This window comes from Ambystoma mexicanum, chromosome 2p, assembly GCF_040938575.1.
Source record: "Ambystoma mexicanum isolate Mex_15411 chromosome 2p, UKY_AmexF1_1, whole genome shotgun sequence".
NCBI classification, from domain to species: domain Eukaryota; kingdom Metazoa; phylum Chordata; class Amphibia; order Caudata; family Ambystomatidae; genus Ambystoma; species Ambystoma mexicanum.
In genome coordinates, this window is record NC_090923.1 from 923487302 (window position 1) to 923513039 (window position 25738).

At 46.4% G+C, this 25738-nt stretch overlaps 1 protein-coding gene and 1 long non-coding RNA gene across 2 annotated transcripts in view; both read left to right on the forward strand.

Annotated features, from left to right (window-relative positions):
* Positions 1–25738, forward strand: part of LOC138565964 (mucin-2-like) — a 233662-nt gene that overhangs the window by 40177 nt on the left and 167747 nt on the right. The window lies entirely within an intron of this gene.
* On the forward strand, positions 23198–23951 carry LOC138565963 (uncharacterized). Its single transcript, XR_011301741.1, has 2 exons — positions 23198–23407; positions 23490–23951. It is a non-coding gene; the product is annotated as an uncharacterized lncRNA (long non-coding RNA).

A 25738-nucleotide genomic window follows, 5' to 3' on the forward strand; every position in this document is an offset into this window, starting at 1 on the left:
AATGCTACTTCTAATAATTCTACAGGCATCACTACCTTGCCTGTCGTTTCCTGTCTCCAAATGAGATCTGTGGCTGATTGCTTACACCCTCGTTTGCCCCACAACTCGTGCTCTTCTGGAGGGGCCCTTCTCTGGAGTGCTATCAATTGTGCTATGGGCGTGTTATTGTATGCATCTGTTGGTTGTTCTGCTGTGATTGTTTTTACAATTTACTCAGATGTTGGTGTCTTATTGAAGTACGAGGCTTCTTTCGCAGCTGCGTCGGCTGCCACGTTCCCCAATGAGATGGCGTCTGTGTTATGGGTATCGGCTTGGCATTTAACCACTGCTACTACAGATGGTTCTGCTAAAGCTTCTATTAGTTCATTTAGCAACGTGGTGTGTTGTACAGGGGACCGACCCGTCTTCTCTTCTGAACCCTCTCCTTTGCCAACGTGACAGCCCTGAGTGAACTGTGGTGGTAACATAAGCTGAATCTGAATATATGGTCACGGCAAAACCTTTGGCTGTGTGTAACGCGCTGATTAGCGCAGTCAGTTCGGCTGCTTGTGCAGAGTAATGTGAGGGGATGCATTTTTGCACAATCACTTCATATGTGTCTTCTTCCATGCGCACTACCGCCATCCCCACATGTTTCTCTCCTGTCTTTGAAATTATCGATGCTGACCCGTCTATGAAATATGTTTCACCTTCTGTAAGGGCGTGTTTGCTTGCTTTGGGAATGTCATCGCCCTCTCCCTCGTATGTGCTACAATCGTGTTCCTGTAAATCCTCAGTTGTGCATGGCTCTGTAATAAAGGTAGCTGGGTTCACTGTTTTGCATCTGACCACATGTACATTTGGACTTGATATTATTATTTCATAAGCAGAGGCTCTCTGTGATGTGAGGGTAGATTTTGATCTTTCCAAGATAGCAAAAAACGAATGTTCCGCATATAGCGTCACTGAACATCCCATTACGATCGTGGCACTTTTCTCAATGGCGAAGGCCGCTGCAGCGAGGGCCTGTTTGCAAGCGAAATGTCCCTGCATTACTGGGTCTAATATTCCACTGTAGTACGCTAATGGTTTATGGCCTAGTGATATCTGTTGTGTCAATACTGCTGTCATTAATGTTCCATTGCTGTGTGAAAACAGGAAAAATTCCCTTTCATAATCTGGATTTGCAGGACTGGGGGGTCTGAAATAAGGTCTTTTAACCGAGAGAATTGAGCAATTGTCTCCTGTGTCCATTTTATTGGGGCTCTGTTCTTTTGTGCTTCTTTTAGTGCTTGAAGTATTGGCCGTGTATATGCTGCGTAATCGAGGATCCACGCTCGGCAATAGTTACATACGCCAAGAAATTTCTGCATGTCCTTCACTGTTTTTGGTATGATAATGTGTCGAATGGCTGTTGCTCTGTCTGGTAATATTCTTTTTCCGTCTTTAGATATTTGCTGGCCAAGATACACAACATCAGCAAGGCAGTATTGTAACTTTCCTTTGTCCACCTTGTATCCCTTGGCAGCCAATACGTTAAGCAGTGTTATCGAGTCTTCTCTACACTCTTCTTCTGTTTTGCTGCAAACAAGTAAATTGTCTACGTATTGTATTATGGTGCTTCCTACATCTATGTTGCCAATGTCTTCTCGTAGTACTCTGTTAAAAATGCTCGAGCTTTCGCAATACCCCTGTGGGAGTCTGCGATGTTCATATCTGTTGTTTCCTAATGTAAAAGCTGTAAGGTACTGTGATTCTGGTGTGAGTGGCACAGAGAAAAAGGCATTTTTCAGATCAATGACAGTGAAGCAAGTTGCCTCTTTTGGTATACTGCACAATATTGATGACGGGTTAGGCACTAAAGGGAACTCTTTTTGGATGATGTCATTGAGTGGGCGGAGGACCTGGACCATTCTCCACGCCCCTCCTTTTGCTTTCTTAAATGGAAAGATCACTGTGTTGCATGGGGAAGTCGATGGCACTAAGATCCCTTGGCTTAGGAGTGCATTCACTGTTTCTCTAATACCTTCCTCTGCTTCTTTGGATATTGGGTATTGTTTCACTCTGGGTGGGAGGGCACCTGGTTTCAGTTTAATTTTTATGGGAGTTACCTCGTGCAACAATCCCACATCGTGTGGTCCTGTAGTCCAAATTTCAGGTGCTCCTCTGGCCATGTCTTCTTCAAATATTGTCAGTGGGGCCTTTTTTTTTTAGCCATGAGTGGGTTGTGTATTTCTCTGTATTGAATCATAATGTCACATGGTATGCTTATTTCCATTATTATTTCTCCATCCCCTTCGTAATCAGTAAACAATTCTTCATCAGTTATATCTTTTAGCATTATGTTTGGCTCTATACATAGCACACTTCTCCACTCGCGTCCTTGCGTGTCCAGGCCTATGACCACAATGTGTTTGTTGGAAACTTGAACTGCGTCAATGTCTATGGACATAATTGTGCCTGGCACTACATCTGTTGGTGTGATTGGGCGGAATATGAAATCGGATGGTATTCTCCACTCTTTTTGTGTTATTTCAGGCACTACTCGCTGTTGAAAATACCCTGATGGTCGCATTCTACAATCTCGTGAATAATGTCCCATCTTCCACAATTCCAACACGACCCCTGTTGTCCTCCCCTTGGTCCTTGCCCACCATACCCTCTGTTTCCCATTCCTCCATATCCTCCCCTTTGCCCGCGGTACCCACCTCTTCCTTGGGCCGGCCTGTTCTGCCACTGCGATCCTTGGCATGGTTGTTCCTCTCCGTTCCACTGTCCTTGGTCCTCTCCAAACCATTGTGCTGCTATCCCGACGGGCCTTCCTCCCGCGTTTTCTTCTCCTTCGTTTCCTCTGTCTGCTGTTGCACTGGCAGTAATGGCGGTGACCTTCACAAATTTCGTCTGTACTAATTTCGCTTCGTCAGCCAGCCTCTTTTGCGTGGCATCCTTTTCCTTCTCTTTGATCCTCCTCCAGTGGTGTACAATTATGCTCTGAATTTCAGGCCACCCTTTGGCTTCGTTCCCAGCTATTTTGTCCAAGGCCTTCTGCACCTCTTTTGGCAACCCCTTTTTAATGATAAAATAGAATAAAGCTGTTGATTGATTCCATGCCGTACCAGTTTCGCTTCTCCATAAATCTTGCACTCGCAAAATGAATTGCGCAGGATCCTCGTTCTCCTCCATCGTACACTGCATCACTGCATGTAAATCTGGAACATCTGGAAATGCACGCCGCAATGCATCCCACACTTGTGCTCGAACATTGTTAAATTGTGATCCATCGTGTCGGTCACAGCTCATTGTTACTCCCGGGAACCCTGCGCTTTCCCAGATTGTGTCTGCTTGGTCCCCGATTGCTGAAACAAATAGACTTTTTACATCACCTATAGCTAACGGCACGCCTGCCGTGTTCTTCTCAAATACATGTATCCACTTACCTGCCCCTCCCGTCAGCGGGGGGAGGAGTTTTAACAGGTTGGTTTTGTCCATTTGGGCCCACGGAATGTAATTTGGCCTACCTGCTCCTTTATGTATCAGTGGCATTTGTAGTTTTTGTTTCTTTCCCGTTCTGCTTGTCTTCCCTTTTTTCGCTTTACTTACCAATATGTTTCCTATCCTCCCTGTTTGTTGTCTTAATCTACCTTGCCATAATGGTGGCGATAGTGTGTCTGGGTAACGGTGGTTTGGCAGCGGGGATCCCTCCGCGGCAGCTGCCTCTTTGTATTCATCTAAATCGTCCCATATTTCTTCTATTTCTGACTCTAACTCGTTATTATCCTCCCAGTTTTCCTTGGGTTCACTTCCTGGTCTTCCATTCTGGTCTCCACTTTGTTGACTCCCTGGTGTAGCTGGGCGTATAATTCTCACTGGCTTGTTATTCAATTGGAACAGGAACAATCCTGACTGCCACTCTTGTTCTTGCCTCTGTGCGATACTATAAACTGCCCTGATACCGAGGCTGCTGGGGTTGCATTGCTTGCTGCCCCGATCGGAGGTGTGAGATCTGCCAATGATAGCGGGGGTACCTCCCCTCCCCCTGGCAGCATTTGCCCTTTGTCACATAAAGTTCTTAATTAACCGTGTTATTTCCATTTGTGCTTGTGCTAGCTGACGGTTCAAATCACCAGTGAAACGTGCTATATCCACGGGAGGCGCACTCATGGGGCCATACAGGCCTCCTTTGTCATATGGTGGAGGTTCGGGGGCTGTTGCCCCGCTCTGGGCAGTAGCGGTGGGTGGTATATACAGGGGTTCACTAAACCCTACCGCTGGCCTAGTCATTAAGGGATAGATTTTTGTCACTTTGTTTTCGGTTGTAGTCGTTGAGCATTCCCTTTTTGGTGTCCCACCTACTTCTTCAGGGTTTTTCTGCTTTTCCGTCATTCTGTTTGTACCTACGTCTGCCGTGGGGGAAACTTCCTCAAACATTCGCCATAAATCTAACACTTCTCTCTGGTTCTGTAATTGTTTCCCTTTGTATCGCGCTAGCAAATGTGTTGATACTAAGTCCAACACTCTTTTGTCAAATGATCCTCCTTCTGGCCAAATTGGTGTAACCCTATCTCACTTTATCTCAGTGATCCACTGATCGTGATACTTCTGTATCCTGTCGCTATAAAGTGGAAGGTGCTTGCAAATATGTGCTAGTGGTGTTACTTCCCCCATGGCAATGTTTCTTTTCCTTTCTTGTGTATTCTAGTACCTTTGAATCTTACTTGGTATATCAATTACAATATGTAGAAATAATACGTCCTTTATCAATGCCCACAATTACCATATGTCACATTAGCTTTCTGAGAGGTGTTACCTGATCACCTCTCACAGTTTATTTCTTCTGCTTTACCTTGTATTGATCACAAATGTCTTGTGTTAAAATACTTTAGCATGTTCAACAAGACATATACATAAAAGCAGACCAACAAACATATAATCATGCAACATACACATACACTGCCTACGCACGTTTGTTCTTTCCCGATTCCCGTTACTGACCCTGTTTTTTCTTCTTCCCTATACTACCTACTATTTCGCATTCACTTCCGACCTCTTTCACCTTTATTATGTCTCAAGATTTCTTACTTCCACGGAAAAAGAATATTCTAAAAACTACTCCGAGCCTACACGAGACCCGTACTATTTTTTCTCTTTATCTCTATTCTGCACTTGGTCGGGACAAATGCTACGCGGCGCCGCCTTCTCCCCCCTACGGGTTAGGATACCACTTCTCTTCTTCTTCTCACTTCTTACAACACCTAATGGCCATATAAAGGATAGATCAGAAAAGCCTCACCGTCACTCACGCAGACCCTATTCTTGGCTACCTTCCCTTTGTTACTAATTCGCTTCTTCCCGTATTTCCCCCTTACCTTCCTTTGGGGTCTTTGCAACCGGGACTCCACGTGTTCAGTCAGGTTCGCCGCTCGCGGCCGGTCCTCGCTCAGGTCCGTCCCCCAACCAAGCCGTGGCCTGCTTTGGCGAGCAGCTTTTGATCGGGTATTCGTCAACTGGGAATCCTTGACCCTTTCTTCTTGGTGTGCACAGTCTGGTCAACCGCGGAGGCGATGGTTCTGCTGGGGGGCGCCCTGGATCTCGCTGCCGGGCGGCGCAGGCCTCAAGGCACCTCTCTAAATCACGTCGCGGGGGTCACCAAAAATTTAGGTGCCTTTCCCCGTCTTACTACTTGTGAGAGAAAAAGAAATAAAATAACAGGAAAAACCCCTTGTCGGGGAAAGAGGCACTGAGACCCGGCTGCAAGAGTTCAAAGGATGGTTTATTTCTCCAGCTAGGAAATAACCCAAAAAACTCTAACCCATTACATCAATGTCAACATTTATATTAGTTAAAGTAAGTCTAACAAAAAATACTAAATGGACCCGATTGGCCAGACGGTGTGGTGCTGTAGGTGTGGGTAGCATCTCTTCCTCCTGGTTGGCTGAGTAGCTGAGGACGTCAAACATCTTGTGCTCCATGCAGGTCAGGGTCCGGTCACTGTGGTCACTGCCTAAGCTAGTATTGTTGCACACTAAATGACAAATTATTTAAAACATTTTATGCTACTTGTCACATTTCTACATAAGTTACACACAATGATTATTGTCAGTACATTTGGGTCATTTGTGGCTTTAATTGAAGGCCTTGACCTTTATTGTGATGTAAAAGAATCAGGCTATGTTTCGCATCTCTTTCTAGGTTTCAAACTCATTAGTGCAAATGAAAGCATATATAATAATGAAAATGCTTAAGGTTAGTAGTGGGTGTGTTGGGTGGGTTCCGCAGCACAGACGAGGGTCTGGCACTTCAAAGAAATACCTTACAGGGGGTGCAGGGTCAGAATGGCAATAAATTGTTTTAATGGGGGTGGGTGGCTTGCACGTTTATGAGGACGAATCGAGCAGAAAGTGCTTAGCTCATCTTGGTTCACATGCTGGTTTTCAGGCAAACAGTGATCTCAGAGGAAGAAAACTGTAGCATATTGATTGTTGCAACTTTCTCCAGCCTCAGCTTGAGAATGGAAGAGCTCTGAATGACAGAATCAGACAAGTCTGAACAATTGCGCCAACATCACACAAACGCCTGTAGGGGATACTGTGTATGCAGGTCCTAGGATGATTATGCACAGCTGATAACGGTTGATTAGCGCTTGTAGGTTTACAAAACACTGTAGTGCCCAAACTATTCATCCCTTTAGTGACCTTCACATCCAGAAAGACCAGATCAGTTGGGCTATGTGTTTCAGTAAAGCGCAAGTTTAAATCATTGCTATTCAGCATCTTTACAAAGTCCAGCCACTACGCCACAATGCCCTTCAGCAGAATGAACAGGTATAATGAAGCCAGCAAGACACCTTGTCAGTATAGCATTCATTTCCAGGACTCCACACAATATTGTGTTCCCACCACCCCATGATGAGGTTAGCATATGGGGAGGCAAAAATAGCCCCCATTGCAGTCCCCCTAACCTGGTGGTTGTAAGAATCATTAAAGAGAAAATCATTGTGGCTGAGACAGAATTCCGTCATTTCAACAACCATTTCAGTATGACAGAGATAATTCAGGGACCCCATATCAAGAAAGGAATGGCATGCTGCTAACCCAATGTGATGGTCAATAGAAGTATACAATGATAGAACATCAAGAGTGGTAAACAGCATGCCCCATTCCCATGGTAAACCATTGATATGGGAGAGCAAAACCTTATTGTCCCTTATGAATGAAGGCAAAGTCAAAACCAACGGATTCAGAGTCTCATAAATAAAGGCAGACATATTTTCTAATACTGACCCAGAGAGGGTAACCATGGGTCTCCCCGGTGGTCTATGGAGTGACCTGTGTATTTTGGGGAGAAAGGAAATAGTGGGGATAACTGGAGCAGAAGGTAAACCACATTTGGCTTAAACTGGGTCCAAAATGCCAAAATCCAACCACATTTGCAATATCTAAAGAGATCCCTGGTGATATCGGGAAAAGTATATTATGTTCCAGCTTCTTATAACAACACAAAGTTGTCTATTCGCCTCATGGACATAATCCACATGGTCCATGAGGACAATATTGGAACCCTTATCTGAGGACGTAATTTCTACATCGGGAAGATTTTCTAAATCATGTAAAGTGTTCTCCTGTTTAGTAGTCAAATTGTGCGGCAAGCTGGATTTAATGTGTCTCAATTTTTTCAAATACGCTAAATCCAGGTCTTGAACTGTAATAGTTCTTTTTCTTCTTGGGTCACTGTCAAAACATATTGTGAGCCACAAAATGTTGTGACAGATTGACCACTTGCATGGACGTCAAGCCACTAATTTCTTCCCCCGATTTCCAGAGCGTGTTGACCTGTTGTTCTATTGTTTGCCGATCCTCCTGCCCCGTGCCCCTCTCCGGATCTTTCACTTCTTGACGCTTGACGCCAACATCTGCCTCTTCTTCTGCCGCGGCCCTGCGCGCCTTTCTAATCATTTCTATCCTGGCAAAGGAGCTGTATCTCTTCTAAAATATTCAGTTTTACAGGTAGTACTTCATTGTAACTGGAAGAGGCATCAGATTCTGAGGCCGAAAGGCCATCAGCTGATGCTATGCTCACTGTGCCATTCCTTTTCACCTGTTGCCTCAGAGAATCTAACCTTTTGCAACGGTACTCTGCCCGATTGGCAATCTATTTTATCTCGCAAACCTATTAGTTTCTTCCGCTGCTTGATCTCTTCTTCATAAGCAAGAAAACCAGTATCAGTACTGGCCCTCGATTTGTTACCAGTCTCTGTTGATTGTATACTTTTCAACTTAATTTCTATTTCTTCAATTTGAAGTAATACTTTACTGAGATCAGATTTGGCGAATTGTACCCACAAGGTCAAGCATCTTGCTGAACTGGCCGTAGTGGCCAGTCCCCACTTCTTCAACATTGGCAGCTCCTGCTCATCGAATGATGGTGTAATGAGAATGCAGAGGCCTCGTGGTATGTGTCCCACATTCAAATAATTATGTAGGGAGTGTTCCTCCCGCCACTCCCACCATTTAGATATTTCTCTCTTTTTCAGCTTCTCCATCTGTTTCAACAACCAGTTTACATCATCCTCACTGATCATCCAGTCACAGGACTGGCCAGAGTCTGTTGCACATCAAATAAACCTTTAGCTGGCGTGAGCCTTGCTGCTTCTCTTGTGTTTAAGATTTAAAAAAAGAAATGGAATTAATAATTCCTAACTGGTGCATGCACGTGTGTTACCTCTGACTGTGGCTTAAATAGCCCAAATGTACTCAGTCAGTAGAGGGGAAGGAGGCAAAGCCAACAACTTGTCTGGAAAAGATATTTCTATATCAAATATAAAAAAGCTAGGGCTCTCACCTTGTTTATGTCACACAACGTGACTTTAAACTGTATCTATTTACTGCACTGTGCTCACAATTACTCACAATCAAAGTGCCTGACCATCCCAACAAGCGCGGCGTCCGCCAGTTGACCAAAGTAAGCTTTTTCCCCCTGCAGCAGAGGACATTACAGGTTTCCAAGCATCAACAGTGTACTTTTTTTTCGTCTGCATACATTTCAATCGGAAAAAAAAAAGAATTGTGGGTGCCGACCCGAGCGGAACACCACACGTCGTAATAATATAAACACCAGAAACTGACTTCTAACGATGTCTGGGTCGCACTACACACGGCTGCACCAGACAGACAAAAGTGAGTGTGAAAAAAAGCTTGAGTTTAAACAGGACGAATGTCCACACGTAGAAAAAAGCAAAGCAAAGCAACGCGTTTCTTGCCTCCCCTGAGCACTTGTTCACACTCAAACAACACAATGCTTCTCCAAAGGTTAAAAGGAATAAAATACAACTCTATGGTGTTTTGCTCACTGCATAATAGCAGTATATTGAGGTGGCCATTTTATAGTATGCTTAATCCCTATTCAACACAGGAAAGTCAATTCTTTGCAAAGTGCACATAACTGATGAATGTCCATATATATCTTTCAAAGACAGAGCATGAGACATTAATATGCTAATATAAAAATACATCATTACATATTCAGTATTAGTACCCGGCACGGCACAAAGACAAAGAAAGGCACTTACCTATTGGACCATTTGCGAGCCTTTCCTTCTGGTAATCCCGCTCACATCGCACTGTATCCCTTGTGCTGGTCCTCGCCTTTCTTCTGTGTTTCTTCAGGCTGCCATGGAAAGGGAGAAGGTACTACATATAGTCCCTTCTCCCTGTTCCATAATGGGCATTTTTTTTGTTGACCTTTTTTTACATGTGAGTCAGTGGCTGCCATGGCCTCCCCTTCCATGGTGGCCATTTTCTTTGTTTACTATGGCCACCACGGATAGTGAAAATGGGCTACGTTGTCCAGTCTGTGGCAGACATTTTTTTTCCCTTTTCACTGTTTTCCCCTGGCTGCGAAATGCAGCGCTTCTCGCAGCCGGAAGACAGCCACCACTAGTAGCCCGGTCTAACTGACTGGGGTACTAATGGCAATAAGCCCTGAGACTGTGGCCATCACTGCAACTATGTAACTATGGGCCCCGGGGGTATTACCTTAAGCGCTAATGGCCCACAGTCTCTGGGCTTATTGCCTAAATGACAATGGCATGAGTAGTCATTATTACTAATATGCTGCACATTCACACAGGTCTGTGATCATTCTCAGATCAATTTTAAAAGGGACATTTCTTACCACTTTAAATGGGACAACTCTAGATGAATATAGATTTAATAAATATGCAAATACAGCGAATTGTCCTCTGGTATTGCCCACTTCAAATCAAGTGCCAAGCCATCTACTGCACACAGTTGTCAAGTGCCTAGTGCAGATGTAAACAAGACGTAACTGCAAAGTGCATAGCACAAATACAGACAGTGCAAAATTATAAAGTGCATAGTGCCTGAAATGCATAACTGATTTGCAAAATGCATAGTAAAAACCAAAGTGAAACTTTCCTATAAAGTGCGTAGTGCACATCTCACCTAGACATGACTGCAAAGTGCAACAGCACAAATATATATAAATAAAGCTCTTACGATGTCTGTGCATTGGGTGCTGAGAATATGCACAGCTATCCACACACTGATACCTTTGCAGCCCTTAGCTCCCAATAGCATGGCAGCTGGTGCAGCCCTTCTAGCCAGATCTTGAATCTTTGTATGCAAAACAGACTGAAACCCTAAATGGTGTTTGTGTCCCCTTTCACATCAGGGTTTTTCAAAAGAATACAATAGGAGTGTACAAGCCTGTCTATCTTCTACCAAAAAATAATTTACATGGTTTTTGTAGGTTTTGACAATGTGCTTTGCTCAGTAAGACAAGTGTAACATTCTTATTACAGCTAAAATATATAGTGAGAGTGATCATTAGAAAAAAAACTTGTACAATTTCAAAAAGAGGTAATTTATAATGTTAGCACAATGAAATAATTTCCTGTCAGTTTTTTTAACTCAGATTTTGAAAATTCCTGTCCCCCAAGATATCTGTTTTTTTCTCCTTAGCTCACACAGCGGTCAGCAATGGCTGGAGTGTCTTTAGCAAACACGCCTCTGATAATGGGACTCTCGCCCGCATAGAGACAGAGACACAGAGAGTGAGACAGAGAGAGACAGAGAGAAAGGGCCAGATAATCAGAGAGAGAAATAGAGTGGCAGACAGAGAGAGAGCGAGAGAAAGAGAGAGACAGAGAGAGAGAGAGAGAGAGAGAGAGAGAGAGAGAGAGAGAGAGAGAAATATTGATATTAGGTCGTGCCCAGCACCATTTATTTTATGGCAAATGAATTTGATACAAGACATCACTTTCTGGCTCTATGCCCACATGAATCTACCAGCAGAACGTTGCAAATCTCAAATACATTTCCGACATGATTCTTCAATGGATCTGTGCAGCGTTTTGTTACTTTTAGTCCCAAGTAATAGAATACTTGAACTGGTTGGTCGGTGCCTGGCAATTCCCTATATATTATATGTCTTTTTCTGATTGATTTTATAACCTGACATCTCCTTCAACTCCTGCTCACATTCCTTACCTTCTATGTCAGAATGATTTTCATTGTATGTCAAGACAGGAGGCTCATATTATGCTTAACCCTACTCTTCTCAAAATCTCAAAAGCTCTGATATCCACTCCACATGTTAATCTAAACCGGTACCTGGTCTGTTAAGCTGTCTTAGTGACTATCCTCTGCTTTTTCCCTCATCTTAAGTACAACTATTTCTTTTGTTAGGGAGTAGCGCAGCACCAATTGTTAAGCCGCATTAGAGCAGCACGTGCACTAAGCATTTGCACTATTTCAAGTACATTTTCCCTTGGGCATAGTTTATCGGGTGAACGACGTGCTCACAAGTTAGCAGGTTAGGGAGACAGTAAACACCTGAGCAAGCTAGAGCTCCGACTGGTGCAAACCCAAGTCTGAAACTGGGAATGACCGGACCGCCATCAGCCAGTGTGGCGCCTGGTTAATCGACAAGGCTTTAGCTTCCCACAAATACTTGACAGCACTTCACTGTATCATAAGTGAAGAAACCGGACTGAATCATGTATATGCACTCTGCCACACACTCGCAAACCAGAGCATGAGTGTTTTGAGCGCTTCATCCGAAGTGCCCACAGCCCGCCAGACCCGCCCCTGATGATTGCAAACTAAGTAGACTATGGGCACCATGTCCCAAGACCACCGGGATGAAGGCTGCCTAGTTTCAGAGGTATTTTACAGTGTTTTTGGTAAGTCTTTTGGGGTATTCTGTGGTATTATGGTGAGCTCTAAATATACAGGTCTGCATAATATTATTCTTATATTGGGATCATAAACGGTAAGCCAAGACCAAACCTGGTGTGCCCTAAATCACAATTTCAATTGTGGTATTTTATCAACAATACAATGTTGATGGTAATCCAGAATACGCTTAGCGGGACACCTGAATACATGTTTTCATATAAACAGCCCCTGAGATGGACCCAATTCACAGTGACCAGTTTTGTTTTGCATTTTATCACCTGTGGTAATATGAGGATACCAACTGTGATAAAATGCAACTACCATCTGCTTCACGTATACCAACACAAGGAACTAGGACACATATGAAGTAAACCAAGGCTGACTTGTTTCTTTCTTCTTGTTCTTTATAATAGATTAGAATTATGCGAAATACAAAAAACAAAATGTGCAATGCACAGTGTTTTCACATAACATTAACTGTGATTCAGAAATGAAAATGAAAAAGCCACAAAAACATTTCATTTGCAATTACTTTCTCCGCGATAAATGAGCTTTTCCCCACAATGGAATTGATACACCCTTTTTCGTGTTGCAGTTCAAAACATGGTTATCTAAAGACCTTGAAAGATAGTATTTGCTTTGTGCACCTCAATGCCTTTGGTTATATCTAAAGCTTGCTACTTGGGCAGTGAAAACCACATGAAAAATAACTACCCACGTTTGCTAATGTAACACAGAATTCCCCACTCAGCAATTGCTTGTAAAGTGCATCTCCCAAACCATAGATCACACACCTCAATTCTTTACTTGTGAACTTATCAAAATCACTGTGTGCTCTCGGACAGCAAGGTCAGGACCTCTCTCCACCCAGTTGCCTGGACAGTGCTCACACAGAAAATCTCTTATCTGCCTGTCGCCCCTCTTGGCATCAATTAACTCAGTGAAGCCTTCCGAGCCAGCCTGCCTGCCTGCCAGCGAATGCAGTACACCCCGACCCAGAGCCAGACTGGCTCAGGAAGAAGTGAAAGACCCCCACCCTCTGACTGACAGCCCTTTTTAAATCTTCGGTCTGTGATCTGCCCACAAATGTAAGTTTGCTTAAAGAATGTATAGGGAATAACCGCCTCTGACAGTGATGTCATTAGCCAATCAAAAACAACACCTCCCTTTGTCAAGCCTCCAGAAGATTCCAAAATGCATGTGATCAGCCTGTACCTTTGACCGTGATTCAGCCAGAAATCAACAGATGCAAGACAAAGTTACATATCTCTGCATTAGTTTCCTGCAGAGTGAACATGAACAACAAGACTACTTTCAGCAAACAGGCTCTACATTATGCAGCTAGCATTCCTCACATCTTCACTGTAAAAGCAATTTTCCTTCTTCGTGTTTGATTCTTGCATTTCCAATTAACATTTCACAGCCTGTGTTTGCCATCTCATTTAGTGTACCAATTTTCACCAAAGTTTTGCACCATAGAGCTATGGACTGAACTGCCTTGAATATTAGTAAGGGGATATGTTAATGGTTAGGGGTTAATAATTGTTAGTCTTCATGCTTCATTACAACTTAGTCCATATTACTGTAGTGTGGTGTAAAATGACAATATCAGCTTTTATGCAGTACCAAATTCAGACCACCTTTTTCGGTATTTGCTCTGTGCATTCACAATACCGACATAGGTTCAGCCCAGAGCCTCACACTCTTGTCTCACACTCTTATTCACAAATGGTCTCAGTTTTCATTTTTGTTGAATTTCGGAGCCTTAGTTAAAATTCAGAGCCTCTTTTCCTACACTAGCCATGACCAGACACAAAACACAGAATCTCCCTCAGAATTTCCTGTGTGCATGAGAAGAAGAGAGCAGAAGGAAAGGAGATCCAGAAATATGCACTCCAAGATAACTCTAAGCTTTAAAAGGATCATAGCCTCCTCAGTAGATGACACAGTGAGGAGAGCAGTGTTTGTGAGTGTGTGACGACTCAACAGAAATCTGAGCCTGATGGAGGACTGAAGGCCGTTCTCCCGGGGCATCAGGGTGGATGGGTCCCTTCTCAGATTAAGCTGTTACCTCATGCCAGGCTGCCAAAGCAGGGTGAATCCCTGAAACCTGCAGGAGCAAAGATTCTTCTACCCTCCCTCGGACCCAGCGCTGAGTGGGTAAGCAAACAAACAAGCTACCTCACCTGGGTCCTTTGAGCAAGCACTGTTTTTAACCATAGCAAGCATACCAATGAACCCTCTAGTCTAGAAGACAACCAGGGCAGTGATTCCATTGAATCTTCTGACTATAGTGCCAATGAGGATTCAGAAGTCTCCTCAGTCTCTGAAACTAGCAGAAAGGAGCGTTCACAGGAGAGAAAGTGCAAGAGACCTCCGGATGATGCCAGCGATGTTAAATCTGGAGACGAATTTGATCCAGACACGCTCATTCACCCCAGATATTCAGAGTGGGATCACCCTTTCAAAGTAGCGGACTACCATAAAAAACATCTCCAAACTACACTGGTCGTGAGGCCAGAAGCAAGCTTAGGGCAGAGTGTCTCAGGCATCTTCTTCAGGGAAAAGTGGCAGACACACCAAAGAAAGACCTTGAATGTTGACCTTCATGCGCAGGTACAGGAGAGACATCAAGCAACAAATTGACAGATCCTGGAAGGGCTCTCAGGACAAACTGTTGGATGTGGTGGGTCTACTCATGAAAATTCTTCAAATGGCAGTGGAGGCAAAGGAGAGCGAAAACTCCAGTAGACCAACACATCCTATCAGGTTGGCCCCAAACAGCCATTTGTCTGCTAGGGAACTCCAATTACACAATTTCAACTGAGCGTAATAGATCCATTCTAGTCAAAATAGACTCCTAATTGGTCAAATTAGTCCATTTGGTGGCAGCAGTGCCAGCAAAGGGTATGCTCTTCAGAGAATCCTTTGTGAAAGATATGGCGAGGTTTGCCATCACGTATACACCGCTCTGGACAATGCCAATGCTTCACTGAAAAAGGTGTTCACTCCCACGATTTTTGAGAGGTTTGGAAGGGGCCGCTCAGCCAGCCGTGGTGCAAAGCAATAGTCCTTCAACAGCAGGTCATCCTAGCGAGGGCAAGAGGACAGTATGCCAAACCCGTTCTTTCCATCCCAGGAAAGAGGTACAAGAAGAGGCTGAAGAGGCACCAATAGATAGCAGCCAGTCAATAGAGGTGACAGCAAGCACGTTAACACGCACTACGGGGGGAGGCTTGCATCATGCTTAAGCAAGAGGTAACACATTATCGGGGATACATGGTTGCTAGAAACGGTCCAGGATTTTCATTGAGAGTTTTTTCAAAGGTCCAAGCAATCACATCCTCTGCCACACATATTTTTCTCAGAGGAGGATCAGACCCTGTTGACCAAAGAAATAAGCAAGCTGGAACCCAATGAAACAATCTCCCCAGTAAACCAGTGACCAGACAGATTTGTCAGCAGTCTGTTTTTTTGGTAAAGAGAAAACTGAAAGTCAGGCCTGCTATCAATCTCAGGATCCTAAAGGCATCCCTGGTATATAGCCATTTTAAGATGGAGGGAATTCACCTCCTCTGAGAAATCTTGAAAAAAGGAGATTGGCAGGCTTGATTGGACCTTCAAGACAGCTATCCCACTGTCCCCATTTTCGAACCACACCAATGTTTCCCACAATTTGTGTGGCAGGGGCAGTGCTGCAAATTCAATGGTCTCCCCTTCGGTCTTTCATCGGCTCCCTGGAGTTTCACCAAGGTTCTCAAGCCAGTGGTGAGTACTTTGCGCGAGCAGGGGCATCAGGCTGATAATTTCTCTAGATGACATGTGTATCATGTCTTAGGACAAACTGATGTCAGACAGATGATGGAATAGGTGAAGGTTGTTGGAGGATCTGGGCTTCCTAGTGAACAGGGAGGAATTGTAAATTCATCCATTAATTCCTGGATTTCAATGTAGATTCAGTCTAGATAATCCTCAGTCTTCCCTCTCAAAGGTCAAGTTCATAAAGTGGGAGATCAAATTGATCCTGACAAGGGCTCAGATATCCCTGATCGAGTTGGTGAAGATTGTAGGCCAGCTTGCTTCATTGATCAGGTGATTTTCCCAGGTCCCCTTGGTTATCATGCCCTCCAACGTCTCAAGATCCAACAGCTCCAGAAAGGGTTGCCACACAAGCAGGGAATACTGTTATCACAAGAAGCAAGAACTGAATTATCATGTTGGTTCCAGCAATGGAGGCTTGGAAAGGGGACGAGATCTTCAGGTCCTCTTAGGGCCTAGTGATTGAATCCAATTCTAGGAGAAATCTTGGCCAGAGATAGATAGTCGAAGGAGGTGCTCAAGCTACACATGAATTGTTTGGAGCTGCTAGTGGGGTCATTTGCATTGAGAAGCTTCACCCGGAAGAAGTCCAAATGCTGCATCCTGCTTAAAATGATCAACGTCAGAGTGGTGCGGTATATCAACTAACTGGTAGTGACCAGATGCAGGATGCTAGCAGGAGATTTGGCATTTCTGCCTGGAGAAGGACATAACATAGGGTTATGACATAACACCTCTGGGCCTCTCCAATCAGGTAGAAGACTGATACCCGAGTCACTTCTGAGACTCAGGTGACTGGAATCTGGACAAGGCAGTCAGAGGGGCCCTTGCCACACAGATCTTTGCTCCTCGTGAGTGAACATACAGCTCTAATGGTTTTGCATTTGGAGACCGGACCCAGACTCCCTAGTGACTGATGCCTTTCTGCAGGATTGGGGACCTAAATTGAGTTCGCTTTCCCCCATTCACAATGATCGTGGGGCTGCTAGCAGAAGCCAAGGAGGCAACAAGCAAGGCTAGCGTTAATAACACCAGTCTGGTGAGGCCAAGCATAGTTTCCAGTCTTCCTGGAGATGTCCATGGACAAAAGCATTCCCCTTCCAATGGAACAAGTGATTCTTCTGGACCTAGCAAGACTTCCATACCAGCTGGTGGTTCAGGGCTCATTAAAATAGTAGTGTGGTCGATTTGACGGGTGCCCGACAAAAGCCAGAGATTTCAGAGTATGCTGAACACTTTATGGAAGGGTTGATGATCCCCGAACAACCAAATCATACAGAACAGTTTGAGCCAAATGGAGCAGCTGATGTATGGAGAGCGGCACTCATCCCGCTACATCAGATGTGATCCATATTGTTAACATCCCTTGGGTCTTAGCTGCCCAGGGTAATGATAAATACCTTCATGTCCGCAACCTCAGCAGGTCACAAGAGTGTAGGGGTTCAGTGAAAGGCAAACTAGCGTATGCAGACTGCTCAAAGGTGTCAAATCTTTGAGACCTCCAACTCCCAAGTACACGACTAAGGGACATAAATGAGGTGTTGCAGTTGTTTCGGAGATGATGACAGCAAGCTATCCCGGCAAGCTTTGACGGCCAAACTGACAACGCACCTATGTCTGTTGTTCTGCAAAAGGGTATCAGACGTCAGAGCTCTGAAAGGGAATACCAATAGTTATGCCCCGGAAGGGATAACATTTCATATCAGCAAGAGAACTAAGATTAAGACTGTTACCTACCCAGCTTTTCCAGTGCGGCCCAAGCTCTGTCTGATCAGAAGCCATGAAGCCTTTGATGCAGCAATGGAACAGTTTAGGCCACCTGGAGAAACACTGCTGATTGTCCTATGGAAACCTCACAAGGCAGTGTCCTCAGTTACCTTAGTCAAATGGATGAAATGGTGTATGCAGCAAACAGGGATAGTTATATTGTGTTTCAAGGCTCACCCAGTCAGAGGGCCAATGGCTTCTGAAGAGCATGCCTAGAAGGCCTCCTGAAAGCCACAGACTGGGCGAACAAAGCCTTGTTGGTGGTGAGAAAGCTTCAAGCAATCATAATTTGACTTGGATTAGAATAGATTTTCCATTCGAACGTTAAAGAAAGTTGTGATTCTATTAAAGACACAGAGCCGAAGTATTATCCCACTCGTGCAATTGCTGAAGGTCGAGTGACAGGCAAAGAAAGTGCATTAAGTGAGTCCAAGGAGAGGCATCTGCAGGTGTAGAAAGCATTGCAGTTAAGACATTGATTGCCCGACCAAGACTCACAGAAGCTATGTGTTTTTGTTCCAATGCAGGTGCAGAGGTTAAGTCATTAGATTAGTGACAGAACAAACAACGTTTTTTCGTCACAGAAACGTTCAAGAGCAAGTTAAATTGTTCCAGTTAATCGTGCAGCAGCAAAAGAAAGAGGAAGAAATCAGCAGAGGAGAGGAGAGAGTCACACAGCCTCTGACGTGCTGCCCACAGTGACCTGCCATGCAAACCATCACAGTTCCTCTCCCTCATAGCTTTTAGCCTATGTTGAGGGATTCACCAGTTCCATGGGTGTAATGGCAAGATTATTGGAACAACTCCGTTGCTTCCAGAGATAATGCAAATGTTGCAGCAGAAAAGAAAACGCCCTTTTTATTAAATGCTCTTGGAACAGAAGGTCAGAAAAAATTCAGAGATCTACCACCTTCAGCAGCAGAAGAGTTAGTAGGTGGGGACATGCATGTCTATGACATTTCTATAAAACAATTAAACAAATATGACCTATCTAAAGGAAATGAGGCGAGTAATAGATTATACTTGAACTCAAGGGAACCAAAGAACAGACGAAGGAGTGGAGGACTATGTCTCTGCATTGCGCACCTTAGCTGTTCAGTGCAAAATCAGGGCCGGTATTGGTCCTGGTGAATTAATAAGGAATACGGTTCTTATACACATAAACACTTCAGCCATGCAAGAATGACTTCAGATATGTGGAGATCCCACATTAAAACAGACAATTGCAATAGCGAAAAAATTGAAGGTGCAGAATCAAGCGCCAAGGTAGTAAAGAAAGAAAAAACGTTTCTGGGGAAATTGAAACCTAACATCAATTCTGTCAACTCAACAGCCAATGGAGGTGAAGAGAAACCAAAGTAAACAAGCATTGGCAGAACCATTCGTTTTGGCGTTTTCAGGTTATTGCGTTTTACATTTATAGGTACAAAAGCAGTAAAGACGTGAGTTATACATACCCAGTAATTACTTTAATTTGTCAGATATTGTCCCATTAGTGCTTGAAAACACTTAATATTAGCAAGAAAAAAGACTTCTGTTCATGGGGGAGTACAAAGTATTTTTACTATATCCATTGGATTTGCCAAAGCTTGTTTTTAATGTCTGCCTAAAATGAATTATGTGTTTTGCAACTATACTATTGAGAGTTAACTGCACAGAAGAAATATACTAGGACTAAGCATGTTAAGTAAATAAAAATAGGAGTAGGGCTGTTACGTTTTCACTTATCTTGATAGGAAAACTAAAAGTACTAAAATGCAAAGTAAGATCACCCTACAAAATCTACTTTGGGTTTCGCAATTGTACATTCTCAAATTGAGGAGTCAACAGAAAATCCTGTCAAATGGTGTCTCCGAGGGCTTGGTAGGAATAGACCTGAGCCAGCCACATGTGTAAGAGTGAGAGTTAGGCTGGGTGCTAGCGAGAGCTAAGGTGGGAGTGAGAGTGAGAGCTAAGGTGCAAAAGAGAGGTGTCCTTGCAATGGTTTAAACGAGCTAGGGTCCAAATGTCAACTCAGTGAGAGAAAGAGCAAGCGTGTCAGGCAAGGGGTGTGATCAAGGCTGTAAGAGAGGTGATGGTACGACGTCGTCTCATCGACAGTCGTTTTTTCAGCGGGTGTTTTTACGAAAACACTTTGCCGAAATAAATCATAGGCATTTTTTGGGGGTGGGTGGTGTGGCGTGGCCCCTTTAAGGGCAAGCACGCGACGGAGTGACGTTCACTCCGTCGCGTGCCATATAAATAAAGGGGCGTCGCCCGGCGGCAGCAGAGCCACCGGGGAGCCCACACGAACAGCATCGGTCTCCGTGTGTCTCTGTGTGCACGGGGGCGTGGGGGCTCACGGGGGCGGCGGGATCGCCCGCTAACAATGGCGACGAAGTCGGATCGATCCCTGGGACAGGTGGCAACGTTTCCGAGATGCGCAGATGATCGCGTGTGAGCGCATCCGGGAAGGTTGGCCGCGGAGAGGGGAGAGACACGCGTGGCCGGCGGCCATTTTGACGACAAGGCCTCGGAAACTCACGGCTTCATAACGAAGCATCTGTGAGAGATCCGGACCCAATTTTTGGAGAATCCAGTGGCGGACAGTCACTGCTTGCAACACGTGCTGGTGGAAATGCAAGTCATTTGCATTTTCACTGTTTTTCATCGAGTTTAAGGGTGGAGCTACCTGGAGGCCTACTGGATGCACACTGGGGCCTACCCTGCTCAATTTTTGGACTCTTCAATCCTACACCGGCTGAAGTCTGGAACCTGGTGGTCCTACATTTGCCTGGAAAATCCTCGAACCTGGACATCATCTGAATCATCTGAGGGGCTGGGATCCTCATCAAGGTACTGGTTGTGTTTGGTGTCCAAGTTGCGGCCCCATCACGGGGTGCCTGTGCGCTTTACACCATGGATCAAGGTGCAGCGGCCGCCGTGGCCCAACAGCAGGCTGCTGCTCCAGCCCAACCCCCGCCTGCCCTTCCACCAAGGCCATTGCAGAGACCTCCCGGTACCCTACAGCCAATGCCAGAGTTTGATGTCTCGGGCACGCCATCAAGCCTGGGACAGAGGTGGAAGATGTGGATGGACAGGCTGGAAATGTACTTCAGGGCCACGATGGAAACGAGTGACGACAGTAAGTTGGCCACTCTCCTGTATTCTGCAGGCCCTGCTGTGCACGAGATCTTCTTGTCCTTGCAACCAGCGGATGGGTCTTTTGATGCCGCCAAAACTGCGCTCCAAAATCACTTCCTGCCCATGGCCAATGTGGATTACGAACGGTTCCTAATGGGCAACACCAGACAGAAAGATGACGAGACTTTGGATGTGTTTTATGGGCGGCTGCGCAGGCTGGCGGCACCTTGTGCTTGGAATGACCCTGATGAGATGATTCGCAACCACCTCATTCAGGGCTGTTCCTCTGGTAAGCTGAGACGTCAAATCCTGCGCGAGCCTGGTATAACACTACCCCGCATCCTAGAACTGGGGAGGTGCCACGAGGTGTCGGAGCTGCGGGCATCAAGGATGGAAGCGGGCGTGCGCCCTGGTAGGGTGGAAGAGGTATGCGCAGTCGGAAGAGGTCGCGGATCAAGACGCCCCATGAATACTCAAAGTCCACGGCCCCAAGGGGCGCAGTCCTCGTGCCTAAAATGTGGATATGACCTCCCGCACCCAGCAGACTGTCCAGCAGCGGGAGTGAAGTGTGGACGATGTGGGGGCACAGACCATTTTGCAAGAGTGTGCAGATCGACGGTCCCGAAAATGGTCCCCAGGGGACCTGTCCGGGCTGGCTCTTTCCGCCCCCAGAGAACATCCAATGTTGCCCAGGTGGACCAGGCCGACGATGGCCCCCCTCAAGAAGGTGAGGAGGAAGAAGATGATGAAGAGAATGTTTTCTTCGTGTCATGCGTAAGAATGCTGAAATCGCACTCCAAGAGACAGCCGAGATGCGATGTACTGGTCAATGGGGATTCAGTACCCATGTTGGTGGACACGGGGGCGTCCGTGAACGTGATGGCCAGGCAACACTATGATGCAATGCAGGCACCGCCACCGCTGGCGGCACCGAGAGCGCGCATTTTCACATTTGGAGGCAACCATCCAATCCCACTGGATGGTGTGTTTGTGGCTGACACTCAATATGGCAACTCAGGCATTCGGGCAAGGTTTTACGTCACGCCGGTGAGCACCAACACGCTCCTCTGCTGCGCAGCTGCTGAAGCTTTGGGGATTGTGACATTCGCATACAACGTATATCTTGACGACATCCAGGAGCTCCTGGAGAAGCACACATCCCTCTTTGAAGGCATTGGACAGTTGGTGGGGGAACCAGTCCGCTTGCACATTGATGAGTCCATACAACCGGTGGCTCTGAAGCACCGGCGCATACCGTTTCACCTCAGGGATCTGGTAGACCAGGAATTAGACAACCTTGTCCAGCTGGACATAATTGAGAAGGTGGAAGGCCCCACTCCTTGGGTCTCACCCATTGTCGTCGCACGGAAGCCCAAACAACCAGATGCAGTAAGGATTTGTGTCGACATGCGCCTGCCCAACAAGGCGATCAAAAGAGAGAGACACCTAACCCCCACCATGGACGACATCATTGCAGAATTACAGGGGGCGAGATTCTTCTCCAAGCTGGACTTGAGGGCAGGATATCATCAGGTGGTTCTGCACCCTGAGTCCCGATACATCACCACCTTCACCACCCATCGGGGCCTGTATCGGTATAAGAGGCTGAGTTTTGGAGTGTCCTCTGCAGCGGAAGTTTTTCAAAATATCATAAGAGGGGCGTTAGCAGATCTGGATGGGGTCATCAACATCAGTGACGACATCCTAGTACACTCCAAGTCAGAGGCAGAACACATGGCCCGCCTTGCGAAGACATTTGAGCGCCTCCGTCTCTTGGGACTCACCTTACACAAAGAGAAATGCGAATTCCTCAGGACAACAATCGAGTTCTTTGGGTTCGTGTTTAAAGCGGATGGGGTGTCACCCGACCCCCGTAAGGTGAAGGACATTAGAGAGGCCCGCCCACCTGAAAACGTCGCTGAGGTGAGGAGTTTTCTGGGCATGGTCACTTATTGTGGCCGCTTCATCAGGAATCTAGCGTCCCGCTCTGAGCCTCTAAGATCTTTAACCAAGAAAGACTCCGTGTGGCAGTGGGGGCCCCTCGAGCAGGCGGCATTTGATGACATCCGGGGTGCCCTAGCGGCAGAAGACACCATGGCGTTCTTTGACCCTAGCCTGCAGACGGAAATAGTCGTGGACGCCAGTCCCTATGGTCTGGGGGCGGTCCTCACTCAAGTGGGGCGCGAGCAGGAAGTTCGGCCAATAGCCTATGCGAGCAAGGCACTCTCGGACACTGAACAACGCTACTCGCAAATCGAGAGGGAGGCCCTGGCGGTGTTGTGGGGTTGCAGGCACTCCTTGCAGGTCCATACACGCATGCGTAGCGTTTCGAATTTACAACTAGTTTTAAACAAAGAGATTACCATCTGTTCTCCCTCGTTGCTGGACAATTTCATTATACAGCAACCGTTTGGCAGTCATCTGCAGACGGCGCTGAAGGCTCAGGCTAAGTTGCGCTGCCTCTTCACTTTTCAAATACATGCAGCGCTGGATCATCTTAAACTGCATGGGGCGCCCTCCAGGTCATGTTTTAGTCCTGAATTGTCTCGCGTGACTGGCCACACTACACTGCATAGATTTTTGCAGCAGCTAGGTTTCCATCAGAATGGTAACACCCACCTCCTGAGGAAGACGTTCAGTTAACCACTACTACACGTCGAAACCGGTTGAGAGAAAAATTCTACAGGGATGTGATCTTTGCATCTGTTCTTCCTATCCACCCTGACAATAGATTGTTTGTGAATTATTTCTATTGTTTGTAAACACCGCAATAATGTGTGTTATTATGGGGACTAGTTATGAATTCCTCTTCCCCATTGGTTCTTAGCATGTTTTCTGTGTTTTTAGTACTTTGGATGTATGCCACGGTATGATGAGTTGTGTGTGTATGAATGTACTATGTATGTTGAGTATGAGTGATGAAGTTTTAGCCGATTTTCGGCATATTGTTGCTGCTGTTCTGTTATGTTAAAATGATCAGTGTATAATAATTTTGTGTGATTTATTCACTAGTTTTCAATTTTTGTATCACCTTTAATAAATTTGGATACATTTTTTCTAAACATATTTTGCTCTGGACATATCTTTTCTGTTTCTTGTTGCAGGCATTTTCGCCTATACATTCTAGGGCGTCCTGTGACTGTCATCACTGACCACAAACCACTGCTACCCATCATGGCAGGCTCCTCCTCCAGACCACCAGTAAGGATAGAGCGCTGGATGCTTGCCCTGCTTGAATACGGCGTGTCGCTGGTGTATCGGCCTGGGGTAAGCAACGCCGCAGACTATCTGTCACGTCACCCATGTGGGGATGCCTGGGCGTCTGTGTCCGCGGAGGAGGCTGATGAACACGTTCGTCTCGTCGTTGAGTCTGCCACCCCCAACTCCATGCAGGTGGAGGAGCTGGAGCTGGCGTCGAATGATGACGAGTGCTTCGCCATTCTAAGACTGGCCATGCAACAAGGTGCGTGGAAGACGGTGCTTGAAGCGCTTGACCGTCGAACATGCGAAGCCAGGGTGGCACTGGAACAGCTCTGGAAGGTGCGGGAAGAACTTGCATTCTCGGAATCGGGACTCCTGCTGAGAGGCGACAGAATAGTGGTGCCACAGACGAAGATCCCACAGATAATCGCTCTCGCCCACCAGGGCCATCAAGGGGCGCCCAAAACAAAGGCTCGGCTTCGCCAGAAGGTGTGGTTCCCGGAGCTAGAGCGGAGGGTAGAAGAGTTTGTGGCCTCGTGTCGGTGGTGTCAGGCCGCATCCCCAGCCCAGCGGGACCCATCCATTGAGACAATGCCTAGGGGAACCAAGCCATGGGAAGTAGTGCATGCTGACTTCGGCTCTACATCTAGAGGGACGCACTTCCTGGTGATGGTCGACGAGTGGTCGCGATACCCGGAGGTGGAATTTGTGGAGTCGCTGGCGTTTGGTGACGTGGTGATCGCCGTGGAAAAGATCTTCGCCACCCATGGCCTTCCATCGGTTGTGTGCACTGACAATGGCGCACCGTATCAGGGTGAGAGCTTTGCTGAACTCTTAAAGAACTATGGCATTCAGCACAGGAAGGTCACACCCCTCTGGCCCAGGGCAAACGGGGAGGCCGAGCGCATGATGCGCACCCTTAACAAGGTGTTCCGGATCGCCCAAGGCAAGGGTGAATGTCTGCAGAGGGCCCTGTATGTATTCCTACGGGGATACAGAACCACTCCCCATTCATCGACAGGAGTAGCACCGGCGGAGGCCCTCTTCCAGAGGTGCCCTCGGGATGTCGTACCTGAGGTAGGGGCCCGAGAGCCCGCCATCATTGACAATGAGCAGGTGGAGGAAGATCGGCTGGCAAGAACTCGGGCGGAGAACATGAGAAGAGGTCTGAAGCCACCCAACATTGCCCCAGGGGATGAGGTATTAGTGAGGAACCGTCATCCGCAGGGCAAGCTCTCCCTCACATACGAGCCCGCCCCCCTGGATGTTGTAGCGGTGAAGGGGTCTATGGTGACTGCATCAGATGGGACATCGTCGGTGACCAGAAATGCCAGTTTCTTTAGGAGACTGGGTGACCCGGGAGCGAATCGAGTAGAGGCTGGCGAAGAACTACCCGACGATAGTGGAGGAGATGTCCCCACCATGGACTCGCCTGTTCATGGAAGAACCGACTCAAGTACTCCGGTAAGGGACAGTGGCAGGAGGTACCCCCTGAGAACAGGGCGTGGGAAACCTGCCCACCTGAGTGACTATGTGACGGACTGATCTGGGGTCATGTTGGCGATGGGTCGCCGGACTGGATGAAGGCACCGCTGGGGATCCAGGGTGGTTGCCAATAAATGGGGGATTCCTAATGTGTGTGCTGTAAAGTA